The sequence below is a fragment of the Oratosquilla oratoria genome, chromosome 20, assembly GCF_046742065.1.
Source record: "Oratosquilla oratoria isolate Oo_2021 chromosome 20, ASM4674206v1, whole genome shotgun sequence".
NCBI lineage: Eukaryota > Metazoa > Arthropoda > Malacostraca > Stomatopoda > Squillidae > Oratosquilla > Oratosquilla oratoria.
The window spans coordinates 48,461,760-48,483,936 of record NC_134796.1 but is presented as its reverse complement, the minus strand read 5'-3'; positions in this window follow the sequence as shown (position 1 = coordinate 48,483,936).

Genomic DNA, 22,177 nt, shown 5'->3' with positions numbered 1-22,177 from the left:
CTCTCTCTCTCTCTCTCTCTCTCTCTCTCTCCCTCCCTCTCTCCCTCCCTCCCTCACTCCCTCCCTCCCCCTCTCTCTCTCTCTCTCTCTCTCTATCTCTCTCCCTCCCTCCCTCCCCCCCCTCCCTCTCTCTCTCTCTCTCTCTCTCTCTCTCTCTCTCTCTCTCTCTCTCTCTCTCTCTCTCTCTCTCTCTCTCTCTCTCTCTCTCTCTCTCTCTCTCTCTCTCTCTCTCTCTCTCTCTCTCTCTCTCTCTCTCTCTCTCTCTCTCTCTCTCTCTCTCTCTCTCTCTCTCTCTCTCTCTCTCTCTCTCTCTCTCTCTCTCTCTCTCTCTCTCTCTCTCTTTCTCTCTTCCTGTCACGCACTCAACACAAATCTGTCTTGTTCTTACTTTGGCATCCGACGCGTTACGTTTTATGTCAATATATTTGATAAGAACGAGACAGATGGTGAATTGATGATAGCCCGTCTTCTCTGCCACGATGGCTTTCGGATCTTGGGAGAAGGGGGAGTGCACGTTCCGTATCAGAACCATCACCACCGTGGGTCCTACAGTAGGGCATGGTCTGTCGTGGTGACCACACACGGGGATTCCATTCGCTGGATGTTGGCCCAGGAAAGGGGGGGAGGGGACCCCAATTACTTGGGTGAAGAGTATACTTACGCTCACGTTTATGCGTAAAGAAGCACACACACACACACACACACACACACACACACACACACACACACACACACACACACACACACACACACACACACACACACACACACACACACACACACACACACACACACACACACACACACACACTTGACGGCGCAGTTGGTTGAGTTCCCGGCCGCCACAACGGCGGTCCGGGTTCGAATCACGCCCAGGGATGAAGTAATTTCAGTATCACTGCGCTGCGAGTCGTTAATCCAACTCTCGTGGGCGAGGAGTTGGGTGTGTGTGTGCGTGTAAGGTCAAAACATTACCCATAGATCGGTCATATATGAGCTCTGAGCTCTCTTCCGGGAGGGTAATAGCTGTCCATCACGAGTCTAACAGGTGATCCAAGACCATGGTGAATCACACGCGCGCACACACACACACACACACACACACACACACACACACACACACACACACACACACACACACACACACACACACACACACACACACACACACACACACACACACACATATTCGTTACTCCAAACTCTCATGGGCGGGGAATTGTGTGTGTGTGTGTGTGTGTGTGTGTGTGTGTGTTACCAATAGATTGGTCATATACGAGCTCTGAGCTCTCTTCCGGGAAGGAAATAGGTGTCGATCAAGAGTCCAACACGTGATCCAAGACCATGGTGAATCACACACACACACACACACACACACACACACACACACACACACACACACACACACACACACACACACACACACATTCGTTACTCCAAACTCTCATGGGCAGGGAATTGTGTGTGTGCGTGTGTGTGTGTGTTACCAATAGATTGGTCATATACGAGCTCTGAGCACTCTTCCGGGAAGGAAATAGGTGTCGATCAAGAGTCCAACACGTGATCCAAGACCATGGTGAATCACACACACATACACACACACACACACACACACACACACACACACACACACACACACACACACACACACACACACACACACACACACACACACAGAGTGTAAATGACTGAGAAACGAGCCACACCGTTGCCATAGTCTTTTGTCTTCGGAAGCAAAACAGACTTGTTGACATGGCTGGATCAGTAGCGTTACTCACAGTGTGAGACGCTTTGCAGTGAGTCTCAGACATACAGACCTTCGACTTAAGAATTTTCGAAAATGCGAAGTTGAACATTTTGAGGTTCAAAATTTAGAAAAGTAATTGCATTTCGGAGTTTTTATTAATGCGCATTTTGTTCCACCTCGCGAATCTAAGCATCTTGTTCCACCTCGCGAATCTAGGCATCTTGCTCCACCTCGCGAATCTATGCACCTTGTTCCACCTCACGAATTTAGGCATCTTGTTCCACCTCGCAAATTTAGACATCTTGTTCCACCTCGCGAATCTAGGCATCTTGTTCCATCTCGCGAATCTAGGCACCTTGTTCCACCTCGCGAATTTAGGTGAATGAAGTGACGTGAACTTATCATTCATTTATTTTCTAATAACTTTTACAAGCTTAAAAGTAATAATCTTCATAATTAAGTTGATAAAAACTCCCAAATTAGGAAACAGTAGACCTTTACATTGATGAAGGCGAGTAACTATGTTTTGATAGTTCGACGAGATTAGCCATGACGTCACGCTGCCGTTGCCATGGCGACACAAAGACGGAGGCGACTGGCAGGGATGGGTGTAACATCGTGGCAGGGGTGGGGGGTGGGGGGTGAGGGGTGACGTCAAGTTTTGCCCATTTTCTTTCATTTGACACAACATAAAGTACAAAACCTGAATCTGAATATCTAAGTTTACCACACAAGAAGAAGAATCAGTCTGTAAGAGTAATTTTCGTAGAAAATTCGACTTATGTCTAAATGAGTTTGTAAGAGTAATTTCCGAAAAAAAGAAAATGCTTGCGTACAAGCTTGAAAATCGATTAAGTTTGTAGATAGAGGAATTGCTGTGTCATATATCCACATAAAACTTTATCGTGACAGGACCTCCTTTGTGGAGTCCGTGTTAGATAAATAATAATAATAATAATAAAAGAAAAAACTTTCGGGCAGCTCGGGGACTCTGTGGGTAGGGAGAGAGGAAAAAAATGAACAAAAAATAATACTCTTGTAAACATTCAATTAAAAAAAAAATAAAAAAAATCCTCGGTAGACTTACGGAGGCCATAAGAAGAAAATCGAGACTCATTTTATGGCAACCTCCCCAGGTGATTGGCTGAAACAATGTCAAAAAGTGAATTTATCTTTTCTCAAACCTACTGAAACAGAGTGTAATCTCCCGTGGGGTAGTGGGGTCCTGATGAACTGGGCAGTTTCTGGTAGGGATCATAGTATTCAAAGTCGAGTAGAGACGGGCCAGGATCTATCTTTCGACAAAGTGCCTTGAAAACCCTGAATGAGCCCATAATCAGAGCATAGGATACAGACATGGTAAAGAACCGAGGTCCTAAGTCAAGTAGAGACGGGCCAGGATCTATCTTTCGACAAAGTGCTTTGAAAACCCCGAATGAACCCATAGTCAGAGTACAGGATACAGACATGACAAAGAACCGAGGTCCTAAGTCAAGTAGAGACGGGCCAGGATCTATCTTTCGACAAAGTGCTTTGAAAACCCCGAATGAACCCATAGTCAGAGTACAGGATACAGACATGCCAAAGAACCGAGGTGAAACCGTCCTACGATACAGCGCATGGTCCGGGCGTCGTCAAGAAACGGGACCGAAACGTCTTGCGGTGGAGTGTAGGGCACAGAGACGTGATGGAATCATCTGGTGGCGGATCTAAGCGTCATGAATATCAAAATCATCTTGCTAAAGAGCATCAGGTCATTAAGAACAGGGCTGAAGGTATCCATCCTGTGGCTGAACATCAAGTTCAGATATCGGGACGATCTGCATACGGTCTATAAAAGAGAAACAAGGAAGAGGGCCCTATGCACAGGGGCGTCTGTTGGTAACAAAGAAAGCTCAAGGGGTAAAGAAACTCCTTAGACTGAATGGCTACTTCCCCTTTGGGTATTGGAAGTAGGTTAACGTTGCCAAACAGCAGACAGGTCAGTGTTGAGAGGACACGCAGTCCGATGGTTGGATCCATTTGTCTCTTAAGTGTGGTGAATAGTCCACTTTGGTCGCTGGATGCCGTGGAAATACCACTCCCCATAACTGATGTCCGAAAGGAGTGACATTCCTATGGTGGTAAAAATGCTTGTTGTAAGGTGGCTGACGAGGGGTAGCCATACATAAACTAAGGCCTGGCCATGAGCCCTGCTCCATAAAAAGGCGGCCACAGATGCCGGTTCTGGTGACTACAGCCTTTGCCTAACAATTGGAAAGGATGACGAAATATTATAGACCATCAACCCTCCCCTCCTAAAGTGAAACTTACTTAACAACCCCTTCCCTTTGAGGTCGAAGCTAATGGAAGCCTTGGCTAAAAACCTGCGAGGTGGTCACCGCCTTCCCCGCGTACGGATATGTGATTTCTGTCTCACTCCTTCGTCACAAAATATCAAATGAATTTGCTTTACTTAGTGTCATGCCATCCATCTTTACACAGCTGGCCTTTAGTCCATAGTGGAAGCACCAAATTTGACGTTTCTCTCTGTATCCGTCTGCACAGACTTCTCTTGGAATAAGCTGAAGTCGTACCTTCCCATTGAAGGACAGAGTAACCGGGGGGAGATGGGGATGGGCGTCGACGACCTAGGCGATGTTGTTCCGGGTGCTGCTGGCCCGGACACTGGGCTGTTTATTCCTGGGCCACCCAAGGTGAGAATGGTGACACTGCTGCTGGACTGTTTCCGGGAGGTAAGGCGTTACATCTCTGAAAGTGATCTTACATTCTGCTGCTGTAGTGAGATTCAGTAGCTCGTGTAGTGGTTCGTGTGATGTAAATAAGGAGCAAGTTGTGTTGACATTCGGCAGTTCGCTTAAACAGGATAGTGGCTGACGGGATGAGAATGCTAAATGCATCAGAGTTTTCGTATTCAGTAATTCGATCACTCGGCGGCCGATTTTTAGTACGTCGAAACATAAACCTCAAATAGTTCATGAATCATTCGTAATGAAGACCTTGTGGAGTAAAATTTATGCAAAGTTGTGATCTCTCTGCAGTGGAAATCTGAAGTCTAGGTCATCGAGCTGCTCAACCCAAGTTGTCACATGACTCAGTGGTAAGCCACCACCGGTGTAGATGGAAATCGAAACGTGGTGTAATCAAAAGCCTTATTTGGGTGCAATTGAAAGTCACGGTCCTTCTGTACCTGAAGTGCAAGTCCTAGAGCAGTTGGAATGCAGAACCTTGTGCAGCCAATATGGAAGATCATCGTGCTGTGAGCTCCAAGTCCTCGTCTAGCTAGCTGCAGTCAGGGATCTCGTGCAGCTCAAACTCCTAAGGCTGCTGAAAACTAAATTTCTTCTGGTTCGGTGGCCAAATGTTAGGTCTTCGAGAAGTTCTTAGTAGTGACAAACGGTTTCTGCAGGGGAAGTGATTCATTTGTGGGGAAGAAAAACAATGACAAGGACAAACTGCCCTCGTGTTCGTTTGCCAAAAGATGAATTATATTAATGGTTCGATATTTGGCCTAAGAACATAACTAGGGAAAATACAGTTTCCAACGCCATAGTTAAGTCCTGAATAACTAAGCCTTTCCCTCCTGGCAGCAAAACACAAGATCGGAGTCGCGGGAAAATAGGTCGGAAATCGTCCCGCAGCACAGTGCAGAATCCAACCATTTTGAAAAGCTGGAGTGAAACTATCTTTTCCCAGTGCACAAGATTCAGATGTCGCAAAGAATCAAGGTGGCACTGCCTTGGGGCGGAACACGGGAAACACAGAAGTTGAGGATATCTGGGATGGGAGCGTCTCCTGCAGCAGAGTTCGGCTATCTAGTTGGTTTGCTTCGTAGTGAATAGAGAATGAAACTGTCCTGTCCTTTAGTGGAACACAAGTCCCACATGCTTGGAAGAGCCGGGATGGGCCCATCCTGCAGTAGAAGACTGAATATAAGTGTGTCTCAAAGACCCGGAACAAACGACTGTCCATCGCCTATGCACAGGATCGAAGTACTGTGAAGACTCAGTTTCTAGCCGTCTTGCTGCAGCGCGCCAGATCGCGGTGTTGTCGTGAGAAACAGGGGCAGGAACCGCCCGACGTCGGAACACTGGGTATGAACGTTAGTCCGAGCTGAGGTCTGAAGAAAGAGATGTGGAAAAGCGAGGTCCTACGTCAGATGGTGGGTCCGGCCGTAAGGAGGGAAGCTTCAGGACACAAGGTCCTTCAACGGGCTGGATCGTTTCGTCTTCTGCAAGATGACATTTATGGACAGCAATGCTCAGAGGGTTTCTTTAGAGCAGCGAAGTTGTCCTTGCTGATCTAAGGACCATTCCCTTGAATGAGTAGGATGTCTTATAGGATGCTGGTTGAGGGCTTATGATGGAAGGAGTGCGGTGGTGACTGTCACGAAAGGATTGCAGGGGGAGTTATTGCTGAGGAGCCAGACACTCTGCTCCCGAGAAATGGTGTCCCGGGGGTTCTCTAGTTCTCAGCGGCCGTGGCCTCCGACTGACCATCGACCTTTTTTTTAACCACCTCGCTATCAAAGAAGCGTCACAGAGATGAAAAAATAATAATAATGATAATAGAAAATGATAATGATAATAATGATAATAATAATAATAATAATAATAATAATAATAATAATAATGAATAAATAAATAAATAAAGGAAGAAATGGCGTACCCCCGAGCAGGAGGGAAAGTATCAGTCGGTACGGAAGTAGTTCATCAAAATAGTTGTAGCCTTATTCTTAAAAAAAAAAAAAAAAAAGTGTTTTGCAGATGAACAGAATAGTCAGGATGTCGTCAGAAAAAAGGGAAATTCGAACCGGTACAGGAGGGGAAGCCAAACAGTACAAATTTCTATATCTGTAAATGTATGAGTAAATATATATGTGTGTTTACGTTTGTATACACACACACACACACACACACACACACACACACACACACACACACACACACACACACACACACACACACACATATATATATATATATATATATATATATATATATATATATATATATATATATATGTATGTACAAATCACATGGAAAATGAAAGATTGAAAAACCAAACGTTTTTGTCTATATTAACATTTTCAAGATACATTGAATATGTCAGTATAGACGAAAACGATTGATTTGTCAGTCTTTCATTTTCCATGTGGTGATCTGTACATTTGTGGACCACGTGTTCAAGTGGTGTTTTGATATATTTATATAATATATTTATATATATAAACCACAATTCACTTTAATTTTAAGCCATCAACATCGAGAGACTCGAGGAGGCCAACATGCAGAAATTGAAACGTGGTACAGCCAAGGACTCGAACCTGTGTTAGCACGTGACAAGTGCTAATGACTTAACCGATTGCGCCATCAAGAGAGCTCTTAATGACGCAATCGGTTAAGTCACTATCACTTGTCACGTGCTAGCGCAGGTTCGAGTCCTTGGCTGTACCACGTTTCAATTTCTGCATGTTGGCCTCCTCGAGTCTCTCGATGTTGATGGCTTAGAATTAAAGTGAATTGTAGTTGATAAAAATGTATATCTGTTCACTGGGACCCATTCAGTTTTGTACATATATATGTACATATATATATGTATATATATATATATGTATATATATATGTATATATATAATATATATATATATATATATATAATATAAGAGGACATTATGAAATGGATATTATCTTAAGTGTAAGGCGAAGAACATATTATTTCAATAGCGTGGTTTCGCATACTAAAGAATTGAAGTATATACTTACGTTTGAAAAAAGTGGCCTTTCCGGGTTGCAAAGTATTTTGGTTTTCCAAGTTGACATTTCATGGAGAAATACAAAGAATAAGCATCCTAGCTGCTGGTTGATGTGACATTCATAGGGTATATTCTCTATTTTTATTTTTTCCTCCTTGTTTTTTTTCTTTTTGAGCACAAATATTATAAAACAGAAGTAGGACAAAAAGAAGACAGCCTTTCAGTTATTAATGTGCTATTGTATGCTAAGGAATTGTATATAGTTTCACTTTTGTGTAAAAAAGTAAACATACATATCTTATTTACAAAGGGTACTTAATCAGCAATTGGAAGGCAAAGAAGACAGATTTGTTTTTTTTTCGGTTGTTAATGTATACCTAGAACAGCATGTATTTATTTGCAATTGTTCTGTAAAATGTCTAAATACATATGTATATCTTGAAATGTAGAAAGATAGGGATTAGTGTAATGAGTATGCATGTTTATGTATGTAAAGGGTATATATTAGAAACTGGAGGGCAAAGAGGAGAGGTTTTTTAGATTGTGATGCACTTTTGGATATTCAAGAGGGCGTATATATATGTATATATATAAGTACGTTTGTATGAAAAAGAATGTGTGTACATACATTTACGTTACAAATGTGATTAACCAGAAATTGGAAGGCAAGAAGATTTTTTTTCCAGTCATTAATGTACTTCCGCTTACTCAGGAGTAAAGGTAATTATTATTTTTCTTTTTTTTGTATCAAGTTATATATACATGTATGATATTAGAAGGGCATCATAATAGGGTGTAGGACCGTGAGGAAGGGTATGGGCCTGGTGGAATGGCTTTTGTCAGTGTAAACAAGGAAGAATCGTAAAACACAGTATCAAAGAGGTCACAACAGAAGTCAGGATGATGAGGAAGAGGTTTGGAAATAAATCAAAATGACAAAAAGATATATCCAGATAAGTTGACAAAATTCAGAGAATAATAGTTATTTGCAGAATCGAGAGTTTGTAGATGTGTTCAAAGAGAGAGTAACTAGCGCAAATGTCCACGGGAAAAAAGATTAATAAACAGTATACACGAGATATATGGGAATAATAGTGTAAGGCAGGATAAGTGGGGGGAATCCTCTAGATCTTAGGGGACAGGAGTAGGTCAGGGAGAGAGGCACTGTAGAGTTTTGTGAAGTAAATGAAAAACCAAAAGTAAAAACGAGATGAGGATCGGAATGGCGGTGGTAGAAAACGAAGAAGCTGGAGGAAGGTATGACTATAGCATTTAAAAAAAGAAATAGGAAGGACACGTTATAATGAAGATGACTACTCTCAGAGAAAGTTGAGAGAGGTTGCTGTGTGAAATCAACATGCAAAACATAAACAGGAAGAGATTACTGAACAGGAGGTGCTTAATTTCGTGTTAGGTCCCTTTCACTCTAGGCAACTAGTGACGGTCACTAGTTGCCTACCATTATTTTCAATTAACCCTTCACACTACGTCACTGCGGTTGCCCGGTTGCACAACAGGCTATGGCTGTTGCCCGCTCCGGTAACAAGTGACCGTCACTGGCAGTTGCCGTCACCGACCGTCTCTTTTTCTTGACCAGCAAAGCCAACAGAAGCACCTCCTCTATTGATGCCATTCTTTCGACTAATGAGATGATGAGAAAGGATTCCACAGCTCGGTGACAGTCACTGGTTGCTTGCAGTTGCCCGAGACTTTCACACTAGGCAACTAGTGACCGCCACTAGTGACGGTCACTAGTTGCCTAGTGTGAAAGGGGGCCTTAAACACTAAGGTCAGAGATGAAATTGATAAGAGTAGAGTTCGAGGGAAGACTTGAGTGAGAGAAAATGGGAAATGGAGAGGCGGGAAGGCACTAAAATGATGGAGGACAAGTCGTCGTGAGTGAAGGGAACAATGGAATCCATATTGAAAAAAAAAAGTTCCATGGAATGAATACACAGCATTTTTTAAATTTGTAATGAAGGCGGAATACCACAAGACTGGAGAAGAGTATATGTGGTACACGTTTAGAAAAGTAAAAGAAGGTAAAGGAAAATACACGAATTGAAAATATATAGTTTTTTGAGTTTGCTAGAAAAATGTTAAGAAGAATGATTACAGAAGCTGGTATGGGAGATCATGGAGAAAAGTGGATGATATGTTGATTAAGTGTTTATCTTGAAGAGCATATAAGCAAAAAGTACATGAAAGAAAAGACTAACTTTTTCTTGCATGAACTCGAAAAATCTAGAAAAAGTAGGATAGAGATTTTGGGTTGCGTATTGCATGGGACCGAAGTTGCTGAGAGCGGTGGGGCAATATACAAGGAAACGGAAAGATATAATAAAAGATAAAGTGATTCAAGTAAACGACAGAGCTGAAACAGGGATGGGTGATGTTTCCATGGATGTTCAATATTTACACGTACGGACTAACGAAAGAACTATAACTCAGGTCTCTGGGCATGAGATCAGTGTCTGGGGTGGAGGAGAGATGAAAGATAAAAGATAAATCGCAAGATCTTTAGAGATAGGTGGTCATAGAGAAAGAAATGGAGTTATAATCATTGAAAGCAGAGTGGTGTGTTAGCAATAGAGTGGGACCCTCGAATAGCCACCTAAAAAAAAAAAAAAAAAAAAAAAAAAAAAAGTGTGATAGTAGGGGATCGAGTGCCTGTTAAAAAGAGTGAATTTATGAAAACGAGAAAGTAAACAGGAGACCACAAGAATCAATTTAGAAATGAACTGTTTGGAAATAATTTTGGTCTTCAGATTGAAATAGTTGTAGAGGTAGATGGAATGGTGGAAATAGAACACGAAATGATTGATGCAAAGTTAGAAAAATAATTCGAAATAGAGACGGGCTGTCGCAAAACCGCACTGCCGTACAAAAATGAGCTGTGGACATTGGAAAGACTGTCTTCGAGTATATTGATATGATCGTAGACGAGGAGTGACTGTGTCGTGTTGAGAGAGTGGGCCAAATATATTGGGCAAAGTACAGTGAGAAGGTGAGGCTGATGAAGAAGATAGATAGAACGCTCTCTTTTGAGAAGGTACTGTTAGGCGAAAATTATGAAAAGAGGAGTCATCGTTGAAGATATATATTTGATAAAAAGAAAAGAAAAATAGTGAAATAAAAAAAAGTACGAAAGTCTAGGTTTGGAGGATTGCTCAAAGAAGAAAAGAACAGCACCGGAAAAAGGTAATGGCTGTTCCAAGAGAGGGTTGAGAGGAGAAGGAGGAAGAGGAGGAGGAGGAGGAGGAGGAGGAGGAGGAGGAGATGAGTTAGTGGAGGAGAGACCTAAGGAGGAGGAAGGGGAGGAGGAGGAGAAGGAGGAGGAGGAGGGTCGTCGGTGGGAGGTAAAATCCTTATGACTAGTTTCGCAGTATATGAGAGACGGGGAACTTGCCCCGTCCTTTCTATGCCTTTGGCGTTGGTGCCCACGCTACCAACTTGTAATAGTGAAGGAGAAAGGGGGGGGGGGGGAGGAGGAAAAGGGGGGGAGGGGGACTTGCCACCCTCACCAAGGGAAGAGGCGCTGCAGAAGAAAATATATGTAAACATACAATGATACATACATGTACACACAAGCACACACAAAATTATACACGCACTGAACCACATTCACATGGTCACACAAGCACAGAAATTCACATGTTCAGAGACACACACACACACATACGCACACATACATACGCATACGCGCGTACTCGCGCGCACACGTACGCACACACGCGCACATATCAACAATACAGTATGAAACGTGGACACAAATGGACACAGACACGAACGCACACACAAACACACACATATTTATACATGCATGCAAACACACACACACACACACACACACACACACACACACACACACACACACACACACACACACACACACACACACACACACACACACACACACACACAGAAACACACACACACACACACACACACACACACACACACACACACACACACACACACACACACACACACACACACACACACACAGATGCACACCACACACACGTACACACACACACACGTACACACACACACACACACACACACACACACACACACACACACACACGTACACACACACACGTACACACACACACACACACACACACACACACACACACACACACACACACACACACACACACACACATGTATATATATATAAATATATATATATATCTATATGTTGAGACATCCTGACCGGTTGACGTAAGTTGAGTAGGAAACGCAGGAGTCTTAGTCTGAATTTTTTCCTGACTCGTTTTGCAGGTATGCTTTTTCAAAAAGCATACCTGCGAAACTAGTCAGGAATAAACTGAGACTAAGACTCCTGCGTTTCCTACTTCAATTACGTCATATATATATATATATATACATATATATATATATATATATATATATATATATATATATATATATATATATATATATATATATGTATATATACACAGCCACCTACATATGTAATCGAACATATCTTTAATTATGCACATTGTTTACATAAATCTGTGAGCTTGTGTGTTTATGTGTGCGTGTGTGTGTGTGTGTGTGTATGTCTGTGTGTGTTCTTGTGTATGTATATATATATATAATATATATATATATATATATATATACATGTATATATATATATATATACATGTATATATATGCTGAATACCATAGGGAAAAGAAAAATTCTTGGGATCCGAGCGCTTTCGTGATATTTACACATGTGAAAATGTCACGAAAGCGCTCGGATTCCAAGAATTTTTCTTTTCTCTGTGGTATTCAGCATATCGGTGTAGTCACGTGTGATTTGTGATACTTGTGCATATATATATATATATGTGTGTGTGTTTATATATGTGATATCGTATCAGTGTAGTGAATGAATGTTATATTCCTCTGACGATTGGCTTTGGTAACCAATAAAGGATCGGTATATAGTCTTACCAGTTACGGCTGGTGACCAATGCACGAAGGAAAATACTTGAAACTCTGCCCTACCCATCTTTCCCTCCTTTCCTTTCAAACGTTTGTTAACCATCTGACAGTAATTCACCTCCTTTTTCTCAACGAACCTAAACAGAACCACATAAATTGCAAACGAACGCCTTGATGGAGGAGTCGAGGAAGGGGACGCGCACAAAATTCACGGTTGAGGGCAAATTGATGGAATCTGTCGAGAGTTATTTGGAGTGGGGAGGGTGACTGCATGGGAGATTGCCCGGAGAGACCGTGAGGACTGGCGAAGGCGTGGAAGTGAAGCAGTTGGTAATGACAATGATGATGAAACCCAGAAGGATTCTCTCGAGTGGGGACCAAAAGTCAGCGTAGTGATCTCTCTCAGAAGGAGAAGACTTTCCCTCTGCTTCCCTCCCTCCCTCCCTCCCTCCCTCATTCCCTTCCTCCCTCATTCCCTTCCTCCCTCACTCCCTCACCCTCTCCCTGGGAGGCCTGCCAAGTTTAAACTTCCACAAGTTTTAAAAATAACCTCACAATAGGAAGTACATAAACTTATATACACATACATGTATACATAAACGTATATATAAATGTATATGTATATACATACATATATATATATATATATATATATAATATATATATATATATATATATATATATATATATATATATAATGTGTGTGTGTGTGTGTGTGTGTGTGTGTGTGTGTGTGTGTGTGTGTGTGTATACCAAGAGCTTTTTCTCCCTTATAAGGGAGGTAGCCAAATCAAAGACACGTACCTAATCCCTCTCATTGCACTCCCCCCCTTCACATCTTAGATCCCCATGGATGATGGGTCAATCTTGCATCCCGCTCACTGCTCTGGGTCAGAGGTAATGTAGCAAGACATAGTACAACCACAGTAAGGCTGCTTCATTTAATCAGTGACCCCCCCCCTCTCTATTCTCTCATGAAGAAAAAGAGAAGACGGGGAGAAATCCATCAGGCTGCGTCAAAATAACCTTCACACATAATCATCCCCTATCCCCCATCCCTAGCCCCTCCCTTCCTTGTTTAACAATATCATCTATACACCGTCACTCTCCACATATCCTTATCTCCTGCCTTCTCACTTCCTTACTCAACAGACATTTCCCTCTTTCTCAACGACCCTTCACCCCATCCATCCATCTCATCCTTGGTCGTCCCCTCAAGTTCCCTCCCTCCACCTCTGCCCTCTAAACCTCCTTTACTAATCTTTCGTCACTGATTCTTTCCACGTGTCCCAACCATCAGCCCTATCGGCCATCTCCTTCTCCACTCTCTCTCTCCTCCTCATCTTGTTTCTGACTCTATCCAACATAGTAGCCCCTACCATGCTTCTCAGACATTTCATCTCAAAGACATTTAATCTTCTCTGCCTCTCTTAAGTTCCAAGTCTCTGCCCCATACAGTGTCGTCGGCATAATCACCCCTTCATACAATTTCTTCTTTGTATCCATTCGCAGATGCCTATTTCTCATAGTTACTTTTAATCCTCCTAGTCATTTACTTGCTTCTTTTAATCTACAATTTACCTCCACCTCCACTGCTCCCTTTCCTGCCACATGCAACCCAAAATATCTAAAGCTATCCACCTCCTCCAACCTTTCTCTTTTCAGATTTACTTACAACTTACTGTTATCCTTTGTACATGTCATCACTTTGCTTCTACCTACATTTACCTTAAACTTTCTCCTATCGCACACCTTCCCAAACTCCGTCACTAACTCTCTTCATTCCTCCTTTGACACTGCCACAAGCGCAGTGTCGTCAGAAAACAACAACTGGCTCATATCCCACTCTTCTCCATTTTCTTTAACCATCTCCAGTCCCTTGCCCATTACCATCGCCTTTACCTCCCACACCACCCCATCCCTGTACATACTGAACAGCCATGGCGACATGACTCATCCTTGACGCAGTTCCACCTTTACCTCAAACCACCCGCTCTCTACACTTTCCATTCTAACACACACTCTACTAACCTCGTAAAAAGTCTGCCCTTAACAGGTTTCCCCTAATTCCATATATCTACAAAACCTTCCACAGTAACTCCCTGTCTACTCTGTCATAAGCCTTTTCCAAATCCATAAAGGCCCAAAAAACATCCTTACCTTTCACCAAAGCTTTTTCACGTACCTGCCTTATCATAAAAATCTGATCTACATAACTCCTACCTTTCCTAAACCCACACTGTTCCTCACTAATCTCCTTCTGTTCCTATCCTAATTATCTCAGATAAAATCCTCCCATAAGCCTTCCCAACTATACTCAATAAACTGATTCTTAAAAAATTACTACACTCATATTTGTCCCCTTTTCCCTTGTAAAGCGGAACTATGCAGGCACTCCTCCAGTCCTCTGGCACTCTACCCTCTCTTAGACACACATTAAACAACCTTACCAGTCAGTTCACTATTACTGTACCTCTCTTCCTCAGACACTCCACATAACATCCATCTAACACAGGTGCCTTACCTATTCTCATATTTTTCAGAGTTACTTGTATCTCATCTTTTCTTGTTTCTCCTCCATTTATCTCTCCCAGCACCATAATTTTCTTAGCGCTTCCCACTGCTACCACCATTTCTTCCCTATCCTCCTTCACATTCAATAACTCTCTAAAAATCTCCCTCCATCATCCCCTTACCGCCTCCTCTTCGTTAAGATTTGTCCATCTGCGCCTTTTATCTTTTCTTCTGGACTCGACTCACCTCCCCTTCCTCTCTTGATTTATTTCCAATACATCTTTTTATTGCTTTCAAAATTTTCTGTCACATTCCTTCCCCATTTTACATGTGCTCCCCTTTTTGCCTCCTTTATCTTTTGTTTTGCTTCTCTTTATACTTCTTTATACTTCTCATATTTCTCTCTCGTCCTACTTTGCAACCAGTCCGTGAATGCTCTCATCTTCTCTTATGCTACCTTTTTCACTTCATCATTCCACCGCTCACTAACCTTCCTTCTATTCCCTCCCATCCTTCTTGTTCCATTTACCATATTTGCAGATCTTTTCACTTCCTCCTTGAAACACCCACATCCCTCTTCCTTACCTATTTCTACTCTATCCATTCACCTATATATATCTTCATATACATATGTACATGTATAAAATTATATATATATATATAATGTGTGTGTGTGTGTATGTGTGTGTATATATGTATATGTATGTATATGTATATGTATATGCATATGGTAAGTTTATGTTGTATATATATGAAACAAATGAGTAGAAAATATAAGTGGAATAATTGGATCGAATCAGGAAAACTAGCATATACATACGCACGTATAGTACATAGATATATCCGGTTAAAACAATGGCAAAAGAGTTGGTGATTAACTTTTTCCGTGATCTCTCAGGCTTTGGAGAAGTAGGCTTCTAATAGGGGGAGAGGGAATAAATCGAATTTCCAAGACTCATAGGAAACACAAAGATGGTAATGATCACAAAAATACAGAACTCAACAAACAGAATAGAAGAAATTAAAGCAGAACAAAATGAACATCAAGAAATTTCGCAGATCTTTCTGCATCTTTAGTTGAAGTGAAGAAAATGGAGAAGGGACCACAGTTTAACTGGTACGAAAACCACGGGAAGAAGTCACCGAGCGTGTACTAAGGGAGATCAATCGTAGGACCGCCGAGCACCAGGAGAGGTCACGGGTTGGCTGAAAGGATACTCGGACAGATCACCCCCGAGTTCGGTACCGATCCGTCTCTCAGTCATTCTCAGCGACGGGGGTCTGCACGTTCTTTCCTTGGGCGGAGAGTCTGAGGCCTCTGCGGTGGAGACTTCCATATTCAGGGGTTCTTCATCTAGTTCGTTTGAACAGGTTTCGTGCTGTAGAGGAGGGATAAGTCATTTACCTGCCTATTGATAGCAAGTTGTAGCTCCTTTATCCAGATGGCCTCCAGGATGACCAGGTGCTGTGGGTCCTCTTCTTTTGCCACAACTTTGGTGTTTTCCACCATAGTGTCCTTATCAAGGTGGCGTCGGTGCTAGTTGCAGTGGTGTTGTTTTGGTTTTCCGTGTTGCAGGTGCATAGAGATTCGTTTAGATAATGAGGTGGTCATCCGTCCCACATAGACTGAAAGGGGCGTACAGTCCTCCTCTGGGCATGTGTATTTATATACTACGTGTGACTGACGGACCCCCTGTGGTTCTAGAGCGGGCTTGTTCTTTAAAAGTAGAGAAGAGGTCTTTCTATTCCTGTAGAAGATTGTGAATATAAATACACATGCCACAGAGGAGGACTGTACGCTCCTTTCAGTCTACGTGGGACGGACCACCACCACATTATCCAAACAAATCTCTATGCACCTGCAACACGGAAAACCAAAACAATATCAGTAGAACCAGCACCGACGCCACCTTGATAGGGAGGCTATGGTTAAAAACGCCGAAGTTGTGGCAAAAGAAGAGGACCACAGAGCCTGGTCATCCTGGAGGCCTTCTGGTTAAAGGAGCTACAGCTTGCCTTCAGTAGGCAGGTAAATGGCTTCTCCCTCCTCTCCAGCACGAAACCTGTTCGAAGGAGCCAGATGGACAACCCCAGAAGATGGGTGTCTCCGCCGCAGAGGCCTCCCAGACTCCTCCTAAGGGAAGAAAGAACAGACCCCGTCTCTGAGAATGACTGAGAGACAGATCGGCACCGAACTCGGGAGTGATCTGTCCGAATATCCTTTGAATTAATCCGTGACCTCTCCTGGTGATCGGCGGTCCTTCGAATGATCTCCCTTAGTACACGCTCGGTGACTTCTCCCATGCTTTTTCTACCAGTTAAACTGTGGCCCCTTCTTCATTTTCTTCACTTCAGCTGAGGATGCAGAAGGATCGGCGAAACGTCTTGATGTCCATTTTGTTATGCTTTATTTTCTTATATTTTGTTTGTTGAGTTCTGTATTTTTGTAATAATTACAATCTTTGTGTTTCCTATGAGTCTTGGAAATTTGATTCATTCCCTCTCCCCCTATTAGAAATCTACTTTTCTAAAGCCTGAGAGCTCACGAAAAGAGTTAATTACCAACTCTTTTTCCGTACTTTTTAACAGGATATGCCTTAGAGAGAACCTTCCGCCACACTTCACCGACAGCCCTGGCCAAGCGGGGAGGCGACCCAACCATCGGCAAAAAAAAAAAAAAAAAAAAAAAAAAAAAAAAAAAAAAAAAAAAAAAAAAAAAAAAAAAAAAAAAAAAAAAAAAAACAGCGGCCTGCAGCAATTGACAGGGCTTGACCTATGGAAGCTTCTCACTTCCCCCATCGTATAAGAAGAGTGGTGTATATATATATATATATATATATATATATATATATATATATATATATATATAATTAGATATATATTTAAATATATATATATAATATATATGTATATACTGTATATGGTTGTATATATTTTTGTGTATATATGAAAATACCCACACACACATGAACACACATATATAAAATCCACATCCACCCACACACACAATCTCCTCAGACATACATGCACACACATTCTCTCTCTCTCTCTCTCTCTCTCTCTCTCTCACACACACACACACACACACACACAATTCTACGTTTTCCTTTAGTTTCGACGGTTATCCCTCAGTTGTTGTTACGATGAAACCTCCTCTTGTCATATTGAAGATAATGAGGCTAAAAAGGTGCCTGGAATGATGGTACAGTTTTCCTTCCCCACTCCATGTGTAACAGAAAGAACGTAGTTATATGACCGTTAAGCAAGTAAATTTTTGTAAAATCCACCGTCTTTGGTTCCCCGTGCAATGTTTTCTCGATTTCAGAAAGCAAATTATCCTCTTGTTTTCCTCCATCGCCCATTCTCTCTTCCTCTCTTCATTGTGTGTGCCACTTGACTCGCTTTTATGAACATCACTTTCTCATCTATGAGGGTCGTATACCTCTATATAATTACAATTTATATATATATATATATATATATATATATATATATATATATTGTAATTTGCATGTTTTTCTCTTAAACTTGTCATTCATTCTTTCTAGATACCCAAACGATCTCAGCTGTACCTTGTCGTTTCCTTAGCCTCTTACGTACGATGACCCCTAGTTCGGCGTCATGAGGCGTCATGTAGTTGTAGCTAAGTTACCCCTGAAATCTGTGAACTGTCTAGATCACGTTTTCTGTGTTTGTTATTACTCAGTGAAAGAATGAGTAATACAGCAGTGACTTTATATCTTTTAACGCGACTAGTGTGATGTATGTATTTAGTTTGTTGCCTTCCCTTGTTCTATTATATGTATTCTACCACTTTGATTTTTTTTTTATTGGTGACCGATAGCAATTACCCTCCTTTCAATCCCCTTCCTCCAAAGCCAGCCCCTTTCACGCGGTTTCCTGAACTCTCCAGTCGTCTTCCTTGTCCCAACTAGTTATTCTTCATTTCCTGCTTCGTTACATCGTTTTCTCTCACACTCGCTCCCAGTGTCCTGCACACTGCCATTTCGTAGAGCTCTCGGTTGTTTTGCTCTATTTCTATCTTCTTTTTCCATCTTTAGAACCTTACTTTTGGTGACATTCACTTCCAGTTGTTTTGTGTCTTCCCAAAAGATGTTGCCAATTCTCAAAACTCTTCTTTGTTGCCTTCCATCAGCGTTCGACTGTCCACCACAGACTTTTGATAATTTCGCTTTCTTGTTTTATGGTGCTCTCCCTTCCGAAAGGTAGATCCTATTTTTCAAAGGTTTACCAAAGAAGAATATACCGACAGGAAATCTTTTGGTCCATAACTAGACCGGATGTTAAGATAATTAAACGAAGAAGTGAATAAACAATCATTTGGCAGGCATTGCAGCATATTGCTAAGGTGTTTATCTAAACGAATGTTAAGTTTCAAACCTTACTACCTCGCACTACGCTCTGTAGAAAGTTTATTCCATTCAATAACTACACGGTTGGTGAAGTTGTTTCAACCCACTTCTAAGTTAAATCTACGTCCTGACAGCTTAAGACCATTATTTCTTGTCTGGTTCGTATTTAGTGTAAAAACTAATAATTTTTTAAGTTGCCAATGCCTTTGAAAACTTTGAAGATCTTACTTTCATAGCTTCAGTCTCTTGTATCTGTCGCTCACGTAGAATGACATCACGTACTCTATCCTAGTTTCACTTCCACCCTTTTATCATTTGTTTTCAATTCCCTTCACATTTTTTGTTCTGTTTATGACAAGACATTCTCCAAATTCTATCTTATTAATCTCCTTAATTCCACACTTCTTTTTTCACATAGTATATCTATTACCTCTTTCAGACAGCCCTCCTGTACCTTTATCCATGTTCCACACTCCAGCTACGCTAGCCGCTCTCTGCCCTCTCAGATTCCTTAATCTTCTATTCTGTTCTGCATATCTCTACTACTGGTTATGTTGTTACATGTATGAATTACTTCTGCCCTTTTAATCCAGTTACTGATATCGATATCTAACCTTCTGATCACTGAGTAATACTATATCGCATATATCTACATATTCTGAAAAAGCCTGTAGCGAAACTAGTCAAGAATAAAACTCGTATTAAGACTCCAGTCTTCTTCCCACCCACATCAACACATTCACAAGTGTTGTCGAATGCTTTTGCACCACCACTAACCCTGTCATTTTACTTGTATTGTGACTATCATCATACAATAAATTTAATCTAATGTTTAGGCTGATATGTTTCTTCTGTTCCTTTTATCAGCTGGTTTCTCCTTATTCTGCAAAATTTGTCGCCATTTTCCCCCTGCATTGCTTCCTACACACACGCCCTATTCCATGGTCATTGTGAATTCAGTATCCTATGTATGATAATGATTGTGTTTGTCTATCTAACGCTGTTCTAGTTTCTCCCTTACACATACTTATTTTATCTATCACATTCAAAAAGGAAGGCTATCAACTCATTCAAAATCCTTACTTCACCCATCTCGACTCTCCTCCTTTCATCCCTGCGCCATCATCTTTCCTTACACTATTCATCTTTACGGAAGATATGTGTACATTACGATCAACATGATATTCAGCAAGCCATTTTCCAAATGCAAATGATATTCATGCAAATATATCTATATTGATTGAACTATACATAATGGCCTCTGCCTTACCTGAGCTAATTTAACTTTTTCTTCCACTAAGTTTTTTTTTTCTTTTTTAACTTTTCGAAAACGCCTGCGTGAGTGGTGCTCCCAAAGGTATTCTTACTACGAATGACGAATGTGAGATGCGCTAACGCGTTTCTCTACTTCCCCGGAAAGTGAGCAGTGTACTGCGCTCCACCGGGCGCTTCTAAACCGCAATACGCTCTCCTGTTCTGTACTGGGTCCCTCTCTTCTCACTTGTCATCTTCCCACAACCCTAATGGGTCCGTGGTACGATATTTCCCTTTCCGTGGAAGCAGGATGTTTTGGCGAAATCGCCGAAAGTATAAACCTAAAATCGAACATACATATGTAAATATGTCGTTTCTCACATTCGATATATGGGCTGCATGTATGTATAAGTTTTTCACATATAAGTGTATGTTTGTGTACATGTATGTTCGTGGCTGTTCGTGTGTGTGTGTGTGTGTGTGTGTGTGTGTATTTGGATATGCATTCCCGAGGGCTGGCACATCGTCTCCGGACCGAATCTAAGGTTTCTCTGTCATCTTCAATTGCATTTCCTCCAAATTATCCCATTGGGAAAACTGACAACTGACGACTGCTCACGTCCTTCTGCCAATTTTAGCCAATAACATAGAAGGAGTCTCACACTGGTACAACGAAGACACCGGTCCATTCACACACACACACACACACACACACACACACACACACACACACACACACACACACACACACACACACACACACACACACACACACACACACATACATATATATATATTGAAGTAGTGCGGCAAGATATTTTTCTTTAGGTGTATTGACAGCAAATTGGGCTCTGATGAGTTTCCGATGTAGACGTTTAAGTCAAATTTCCGCCGTGGCAGAAGTGACTGCTTTTGACGGGGCTCAAGATCACTCTGGCCACAGTAATGGTCACTCTTTATGTATCCTGTCCCGTTGTTTACGTTGTTACATCTCCCAATGTTCGCATGTGCCCTCTCATAGTGTTCACCAGTACCCTCTTCCATTGTCACCAGTACCCTCTCCCAGTGTTCGCTTGTACCCTCTCCTAGTGTTAGGTCACAATAACGGTCACCTTCCATGTGATCTCCCCCATTTTTATATTTACCCTCTCCCAATGTTTACTTTCTGTCTATGAAACCTTACTTTCCCTCTATATGTTACAAATGATAATGCTAACCGTGACTAGCGAAACGTCTTGTACACTGCGCCACCCATTAGATATAGATTTTTTTCCTTATTTCTCCCTGCTAGAGATATCTACAGAAGACTTGAAGCTCTACACTGGAAACTCATCAGAGTCCAATTTGCTGTAGCATGTAATATATATATATATATATATATATATATATATATATATATATATATATATATATATATATATATATATATATATATATATATTGTTGAGACATTATGACAAGTTGAAGTGGGTGTGAAGAGGAAAGAGTGGAGTCTTAATCCAAGTTTTATTCTTATGGTAAAGACTTAAAATCGGATTATGATTCCAGTCCTTCCTCCTTTCACTCACTTTATGCATATATGTATAT